Source organism: Phoxinus phoxinus (genome assembly GCF_949152265.1).
Source record: "Phoxinus phoxinus genome assembly, chromosome: 11".
NCBI classification, from domain to species: Eukaryota; Metazoa; Chordata; class Actinopteri; order Cypriniformes; family Leuciscidae; genus Phoxinus; species Phoxinus phoxinus.
Window position 1 is genome coordinate 16,654,445 of NC_136886.1, and position 9,968 is coordinate 16,664,412.

Sequence of the window (9,968 nt, forward strand, 5' to 3'; positions counted from 1 at the left end):
TGGTCTGCTTGTTTTTTTCCTCCTGCATTGTGCAACACTCATGACGGCTGTTTACCTCTTTATCATTTCTACATCTGTTTTCTGCTTTTCTTGAACAAGTTATTTATTTTTCCAGCGGATGTGGCCAGATTACATTGGATCTCTGTGTATATGTGTAAATATGCACAGATATATTTGTAGGTGTTTATAAACAGCTTCATTTATACATCATCTACTTCTTTTTGAGCTATGAGAGTGTATGATAAATTGCAGTTATTCCTACAGAATTATGTTTTTGCATTACTTTGTGTATATATAATGTTCCAAAGATCAAATCTGTATTTTTGGTGAGCACAACATATATATAAAAAAAATCTTACTGAGCCCATTCTTTGGAATAGTAATGTGTATAAAAATTTAGATGCAGACATCACTAAAAATAACAATAGCGTCCAGTTCAGTTGAGTCAGATGTTAATTCAGTTCAGCCAAGGATTTGTCGGACTGACTCAAGCAGACAATTCGTCTTTTTAAATTATTCATTAAAAGAACCAAACTCATAATTTGGTTCATTCATTCAGGAATCAGACTACTCTTGTCAATCTATGTTTTTGATTCCCTAATAAACACCAGCTCATAACAAGAATAGTTTGTTCATGAATCGGAGAACACTGATCGTGCTATATGTTTTTGCGTGGAGCCTGCAAGGTCAACCAAGTAGAAATTTACTGCCATTATGACACAGTACTACGCTATTCACATCCAATAAACATGGCACACTCACATTCACAACTAAAAACAAATATGATGTGTCTTTTACTGTGGTGCTGAAGATCCCATGCTGAAAGGAGGTGCGGGAAACACTGATGTGTGTTTGTGCTTGGCCTGGGTGTGTCTTTCATAATGAGTGAGACAATGATATGTTGGATAAGCGTGTTGGGGATTGATTGAGATTGTGCCCGGGACAGTTTCTATTTCTGGGTACAATCTTGTTGGAGTGGGTCAAACTGACCTTAATTGGATTCAATACAATTCCACAAAAATCACACTTTGAAAAAAAGAGAAGAAGCCCACAATCAGTTACAAACCATTAACTTTTCATTTCAATACTTTTCACACATTACAAAGCATAAATATCTGAATTTATGATTTATAAAAATGTTTTTAACTACTGATTTTAAGAATGCCCCTCCCCCACACCTGTTGAATGTTTGCCATAACATATTTATAACAATAGTCTAACCTAGAGTAATCTTGACAAACTATAAACCACTTGAATGCTTTCAGACTCTAGTTTTCATATTTGGTGACTATTTTCAAAAGAAATGCCAGAGCAATAGACAAATAGCGATAGATTGTCCATTTGTGATTTTGTTTTGTTTATGTGGGTTTTAGAGGTTGAATTTATATCAAATATTAGCAATACTGACCAAACTACTTCTAAATAGATTGTCTACTTCGTAAATATTTAGAAAAATATGGAAACCATATTTGGAAATGGAGTCCTTATATGGTCACCAATGGTTTCTGGAAAAGTTATACTTCACCTAAAAAAATCTTACTGAATGCTCATTTATTGAGATATCAACCTAAAATTTGGCACAGAACTGGTTCAAATGTTTGGCTTTGATTGTCTTGAAGTTTTAGATTTGAACATGTTTTGTAAAATATATATTTTATATAAAATATAAAAAATATATAACATTTTCGTAAACCAAAACTTTATAACTAGTGAAGTGAAGTGTGAAAAAATACCAAACTTAAGTCTGTGCTCCAAAGTATTCAAGATTTATAACAATTTTAAGTTGGAAAAGTCCTTTTCATGTCTATGTTCAAAAAGAGGGAAAGACAGTTAACAGGTTAAACAGTTTTGTTTTCATGAACATTGTCACCAAACTCAGACAATGGTGCTTCAGGACTTTGAAGAGCCCTGACATATACAACAAATAAATATTTAAATTTTTGCTTTTGAACAGCTGCCTATAAGGACCGAATTGAGCCACGATTATCAAAATCGTATTAAAATCCTTTATGCCTATTCTTCCCCCATGTATCATTGAGCTTCACAAAAAAGGAACAGGACACAAAAAGATAGCGAAGGCACTAAATGTTGCTAGAGACACAGTTGGAAGCATAATTCCTGTAACTTTTCATAACTTTTCAACTTTTCTGGTTATACATCTCATTTGCAGAAGGTCATTACAGCAAAAGGGAGTTCTAAGATGCTTTGCCATGAAGGGGTCAAATAACTTTGAGACTGCAGAAGTCATTCAAAGTTGCATTTTCAGTTGAATTTGGGGAAACCATTTGAAACATTTGTTGTGTTGAGCTATTTAAATGACTTTTGTTTGATTTTTTCCATTGCAAACAGCTGACAGTCTGTGTCATATATGTGTGTACATATATACACACATTTCTCAGCCATTTTGGTTGAGCACTTGCAGGGTTAAGGAGAGGGTCACTGAGCCAGATTCTGTCCAGCAGTCTTTCTACTCCCCTCTACTGTAGACGTGGTTGGGTGTAAGCCAGTGGCTCTCAACACTGTTTATTTATGGCAGCTGCCGACTTGAGGCATGGAGCCAAGCATCACAAAATGACATGGCTGTACCCAAGTCAAGCCTTCTCTTTGGGGACAACCGACACTGTCTGTGACTTACTGTGCACGTCTACAGGAACACACCACTGCAGAGGGTTCAGCAGGTCAGGCCACACTTTCATTCAGGCTGCTTTGCTGTTTTCTCCCGGCTTCTTTCTGAGTTTTAATTACACAGGGTTACATACATGCATTATCAATAGCCAAATTCTACTTGAATGGCAATGTTGTAATTATGGTTGTTTGCAGGAACAAGAATAAAACTTTGTTAGAGTGGTGATGGGTTTTGGAAATTGCGCTCAGCTGTAATTACGGGATAAATTCGATGAGACGCCAGATTTAAGAGCAGGCGAAAATAAACAGATGCTAAATCCGATGAAAGCTTTGAAAAAAAAAAAAGGAGTTTACTTCTTAAGACAAACAGATTTAGCCAGTAGGGTGTTCCAGAAGATGTTGACATTTAAATTATTTGCTTTTGTGTACTGTAAATTGAAATGCATGTTTAAAAATAGATTAAAAAAAGAAAATGAAAGGAACTCTCTGTCTCTCTTTTTATTATGTCATAAACTTCATAATTGTCATGCGATAAACAAGGTGATGGAGCCAGTTGAATGCGCTTTATTACAATCAGAGGTAATACATACAAAGGTTGTTGATGAAGAAGGAGAGTAGATCACAATAACATCAAGCTATAAATAACACCTCTGATAATAATCTTTCCTTGCAGATCTCTTAGAAGAAGAAAAGGATTGCATGCAAAGCATGCGGGTCATACTCAGACGAGACAAGACAATAGGGGTGAGTTGAGGATGAGTTTACAGTCCTTGATTGGAGTAGTGATGCAGGACATTACTCCGGCGAGCGTGACAATAATATCATCCAAAAAAAGCAAACAAAACTTGAAACCACATAGGGGAGCCAAGGGTTGATTAGAGGTCTTTTTTTTTAGTTAAAATTTGGTCAAAAAACAAAAATTTCAGATAACTGAGTGCAAATAGAAATATTTCTTGAGTAAAAAAAAAAAAGAAGAAGGAAAAAAAAAAGATACATTTAGTGTCTCAAAATATTTATTGGTCGTTGTGCCAAATTAACCAACCCTAACACCAATAATATCATAATATAATATAAAATAAAATAAAATATAACAGTAATATTTAACATTTAACATACATTTACCATTTTGCAAAAGAGGATTGTTAGCATTATACACTCTAAAAAATGCTGGGTTGTTTTAACCCAATTTTGGGTCAAATATGGACAAACCCAAACGTTGGATCAAAAATGTGATTTAAAAATGTAACCCAATGGCTGGGTTTGTCCATATTTTACCCAAAATTGGGTTAAAACAACCCAGCATTTTCTAGAGTGTATATACACAGAGTGCATTGGGTATCATAAACGACAACAACAACAAAACAAAAAACACAATAGTTATTTAGTCATTGTTGGTTCATAAAACATTAACCAATAATTGAAACAAATTGAATGCTAAAAATGTATTTGTTTTTGTAGAAATAGAGCACAGCCCCTGGTCTGTATACACATAAGACTGTAAAAATGCTACTGTAACTGTACACAGTAAGTTAATATTCAATATTCAGTGAAAAATAATACGTTTTAACATCACATATGTAATTTTATTGTAAAATACATCATATCCGTGGCGTTGGTAGGTAAAATCTATGAATGACCATATCATGTATGGTGAAAATCAGTAAAAACACATTCCCAGAAGTCGTCCCTGAGCGACGACACATATGATATATTTTATTTAAATTGTTTTGTTTCTTATCAGTAATGTACATGCGCGTTAACCTGATTGTGTCTTTGTGTTTGTATCTCTGTCCATATATGAGTATTAGCCATGTTTTATGGACAGTTGAATCCATCATGTGGCTTTCTGTTTTATCACTTCGTTGTTATCTGTAAATTGTGGCAGTTCTGTAGATTTTGGCAGTTCAAGTAGACAGAAATATTCTGTTTGTGTGTTCGATTTAAGAAACACAACTACGGTTTGGGGCCATCATGAGGGTAAGCAAACAGTGACATAATGTGAACTATCCCTTTACAGTAACCATGTACAGTATGTATTAACCTCATCAGAGGACAGAAAATGTTGTTCAGCAGGACAAAATGAAGATCTAAATGGCTAAAAAGAAAACAGGACCTTTCCAAGCTCCTACTGTGGTATAGGTCAGTGTAAATACCACCTTCCCATTCTTTCTGCACGAGTATATATCCACTTTCAACTCTAAGGGTCTAGGTTACCTCTTAAAAATACGACACCCCTAACCAATTCAATGTGTGAACACTTGCATAAACACACAGACTGCTGAAGTGTAAGTGGCTTCCACTCCAAAGTTTTGACAATGACCTCTGCCAGGACAATGAATACATTTCACTAATAAATAAAATAAAGTAAAAAAAACAGCATTATTGAGATCTCCTGGGAATTGACCTTTGTGACCTCTTTGGTAACCTCTGTGGTTAATAGTGGGAGAAAGCTGGATGCCCGAGTCACTTGTGTTAATGGTTATAGAGCGGATTTAAGCTCAACCAGGAAACCTGACTCTGCTGACCTTACATACTCCACAACCTGCTCACTCCCTCCTCTTTCCTCCGTTCTGCACTCCCTCCTTCCTCCCTCACCTCCTTACTCCATTGTTCTTTGTGTCCAGTCACAAGACACATCAGTAGTACAGGAAAGGTGAAAGCCAGAATCCTGCCTAATAATGTTTCATTTCCAAGCTGTCATCAAGTTTTCATTGCCTTACGCTCATACCTGTACAACAACACAAGATACATGCTGAGTACACAAGAAAACTCCACACACCAGACTGTGACCTCTACGCTTCAAGGTCAAATTTCAAATGGACACAATAATCAATGTTTCAAATATTTGCTCTTGTCATTTCTACTCCTACACTATGCTCATTCTTCCTTTTCTAGCAATGTTCATTTTTGCATTTTTAATCATAAGTGAGCTGAGACCTTGACAAATTTCTTTGACTTTAAGAAATGTTCTGTAATACAAGGTGTGTGTTCACGAGAGTAGGCAGGACTACAGGTGACTGAACCCTTTCTGAGAAATCTGTCCACAATTCTTTTCATAATTACTATAAGCGTATACACTGGGAGTCTCCAGGAATTGCTTTCTCCTTGAATGCAAGGTTATTTTCTGTGAACGGCATATTTGAATTTTATTGCAGCCTATTTACAATGTTTTAAAGGGAACAGAACGCATAAAGTATGTTGATTTGGTCCTTTGATAGACAGAGCTTTGCATATCAATAGGTTGTTTCCAAATGAGTGGTTTGTGAATGTTTCATTCACCATCACATCTATCCGAGCAATGTCAACATTGGGTCACGTCTATTGTGGTCCTTCGGGAAGCAGCCTGCTGTTGCATTCTGGGAAACAGAGAGGCCCCTAGTTATAAGATGAACCAGTGCCGCCTGTTTGCTTTGAGAGTCATCTGACAAAGGGCTTATTATTAGGGGCTACATTGTGTAGTAGTGACTGCATGGCTGCTAGTTTGAAGTGCATGAATCACAGTTTTACAGCCTGTGATGGCATAACCAAATGAGATACTGCCCCCAACTAATCCTTATTACCCCACTTTAGGTATTGTGTTGTCACTAAAGAATAACGGTGATACCCTCCTGATTTAGTTATGCTGTCAGGTAAGAATTTAAACTGCATTTAAATACAATATGTATTTTTAATCAGCGTGACATTCTATTTTAATCAGTAACATTCTATTTTTGTAATTTATTTATACTGTCTGTGAAAAATAGGAAGCATTATATTATCTAAAGATGGCAAATTATATACATGGCTTTTATGTTATCATTGTAGTAAAGTCACTACAAATTATTAAAATATTTTCTGGAAAATTTGGCTATATATTGAGTAGCATGTGTTTTTCTACAAAATAATTTTCTACCCATTAATGTAAATATTAGAGACATCAGTTCAAATGTCTTTTGCTCACCAATGCTGCATTTCTTTGATCCAAAATATAGTATAAACAGTAATATTGTGAAATTTTATTACACTTTAAAACAACAGTTTTCTATTTTAATATATTTGAAGTGGTAATTTATTCCTGTGATGGCAAAGCTGAATTTTCAGCATCATTACTCAGTCTTCAGTGTCACATGATACTTTAGAAATCCTTAAAATGTTAAAAACGTTGTGCCGTTTTATATTTCTAAAGAAAACATGATCATTTTTTGCCTATATTCTTTGATTAATAGAAATAACAGCATTTATTTGAAGCATACATCTTATGTAGCATTATAAATGTCACTTTTGTTTGATTTAAAGCATCCTTGCTGAATTAAACGATTTATAAAAGATTATATTTTTTTAAATAACCCCAAACTTTTGAACGGTAGTTTTTTATCAGTGTACTGATTTTCATAATACAATCATTGGGCGAAAGGATCACGATGCAAAGCTCCCTATATAGATGCAACATACAAACACATATCTTTAACCACAAAACTGTATACATTTTTATTCTATTATACCTAACATTATTTCTGAGTTCTTATTTCTTCCTCTGGATCCTAGGGGCCTGCAGACAGTTTGAAAACGCTTGTGTTGGGTCTGAGAGCCAGTGAAGTCAATGGAAACAGTGGCAGTACTTTGATCCTGCAACACTTTATTAAAACTTCACTCTCAAGGCATGACTGGCTTGCGTAATGGAGTAGGGGGGTGTGGGGGAATTTCAGGGTGTTACTAATCCTATGCTTTGGCTATGAGCCCATGGAAAGACGGCATCTCCATTTTCCCAGCATGGTCTTAAACTAAACTCATCCCTGTTCTCTTACTTCATGTTGCTCTTTTCCAAAGCAACATGAAATATTCCTGACCAAACAACCAACAATAGAGTCCATGTATCTGTATTAGCTCTGTCTTTATATCTGGAAATTTTAGGTTACACATGAACAGTTCATATTCCAATATAAAACTGACTTTTGAAGCAAAGCTCAAAAATGATTTGTGTTAATGATTAGTTTTTAATTAGTTTGTATAGATTGAATATGCTTTCGGGAGGTCTTGCTGGTGTTTCAAGGTTACTTACAGGCTCGTAAACTCCTTGTGCCTCTGGGATTTTTCCAGCAGTAGGCTACAGAAAGTCACCTTGTAGCATTCATCGTCCTCTCCTGGACACAGTTTGAATAGGACACTTGGACATTCTGTTCTCTTTAATGCTCAAAACCGCTTCACATGACCTTTTGTAGCCTTATGTAACCTTTTAAACACAGGTTAGCCTGAGAGAGACATGTGATGTTACTGTCTATCAAGTGTATCTTTCTGTCAGCATGAATGCTGTGCAAAAATTCACGAGGAAGCTTTTATATTCAAGGATTCCAACTTTTGGATCATTTGACTTATCCGGACAGCTGTATACTTTAAAAAGTCTATAAGCTGGGTCCACATTATCTGGAACTTCTGGTGAACATCAGGGTGATATGTGTTGATTCAAGACCCCAGTTCAGTCTGTACTTCCTCTGAAGCAGTTAAAACAGTTTGTCTTCCTGTTTGACCTCACAGAACCCCCATATCCTCTTACTTCCCCACAGGAAAACAGTAACCAAATTATCATCTATTGTGCCTTGAATTAAAAGAATTTTCCTAATTCAGTACAAGTTTAATTTCATTTACAGCATTTGTGGTATAAGACTGATACCGGAAAAAAAAAAAAAACGGTAGTCCTATTCCTATTCCTCCTTTTCTTAAAAAAGAGGAAAAATCTGGGTTATGTGAGGCACTTCAATGGAAGTGAACCATTTGTGAAGTTACAATATATCTGTTTGTATTGCCACAGGATGAAAACAATATGCACATTTACAGGATTTTAGTGTAAAAACTGCTTACTAACCACGCCATGACAATGCTATAAACCCTAAAATAACTCAGTTTTAAAGGAACAATTATTAGTGATAATCAAGATTATGCTGAATTCTTTCATCTCAGCTTAACATGTACTTAACTCAGAATATTCATTTTCTGCAGTGTATTATTGTATAGGTGGATCTTTGGGTGTGATGTTTGAATGTACACGTGCATTTTGCACGGATATTATCTGCAATCCGATACTACTCAGTTATCAGTATGTTCTTGCCACCTCACTTGACAAACAAATAAAAAAAGTGTGTAATTTCAGTGCAGCTAACATCACCTAAAGAAATTACAAACAGGTTTCTCCAAGTACCTCCCCTTCATGCTTGTTCTCTGCATATTAAGCTGGGATAGGAGAAAGCATGTAAACATTTTCTTTAAAGTTATACACTTTTTTTGCCATCAGAATCACTTTTCATTCCAAACCACAATTGGGTGTGAGAAGGACAGACAAAAATGTTCCCAGCTTTCAATTATTGCTAATTATTGTTAATTTGGGGCCAGAGTAACAAAGAAGCCTCTGTTCTTTAAGAGCACACAGAGGATTTTCCACTATACACCTAACTATTGTGATTTGGCCTTGTGTGTGTTTTTTCCACACATTTAAGTATTTATTTATACACAAATCTCAGAATATGAGTAAATACATAATGAATCCCTGAATCCATATGGGGAACATGTGACATTGTGCGTTGACTTCCAGGTGCCGTCACACTGACAGGTGCAGACACAAATGAGCCATTTCCGCTCTCTTCCGTTCTTTACCTCCCCTCTCTCATGTTTCAGAGTCAGTTCTGTTCTTTTTCTTCAGGCTTATCTCTGCTCTGTATTTGCACTTCAGGTTTGACTGTTTAGTGCAGCGGTACTATAAATCCAGAGCAAAGATGCTGGTCTGTTTCATAGACCTGTATATTACTGGAATGACCTTTCAAGGTCCATAAAATAAGAATTTAACCCTATCATTTGAATAAACGGTAATAAAAAATTAGAACATGCATCTTTAATAAGAGGCTGGTGGTGAAAGATTAGTCTTATCACATTTTGCAGTGCCCATGTAATGTTTAGCAAAGCACAAAATGCACTATAAAAATAAATGTTATTGAGGAAGAGAGAGAGAATAAAACGAGTGTCATTTTAAATTATAACGCACCTTGACTTAGATAGGCCAACATCAGTCGAATATTGTTTTTAGCTGAGCATTCAACCACCACATCAAACTGTATTATGCTCACTTTGAGTGATATGTACTAGCCTACCCACCACTATCCATGCCTGTACAATATTACAACTATGCATACTATGTTTACTATTAGGCCTACTATTCATTGTTAGCATGAATGGTGGAAAAGTATCTTTTCAAACTAGATTGAACAGTTTGAAAGAGAAACTGTTAAGCAGTTGCTTGTTTGTTGCCATGAATGGTTGCTAAAGTGTTGCTAAGTAGGCTAGCTGCTAGGATGTTGCTATGCAGGGTTTTCTTGGTG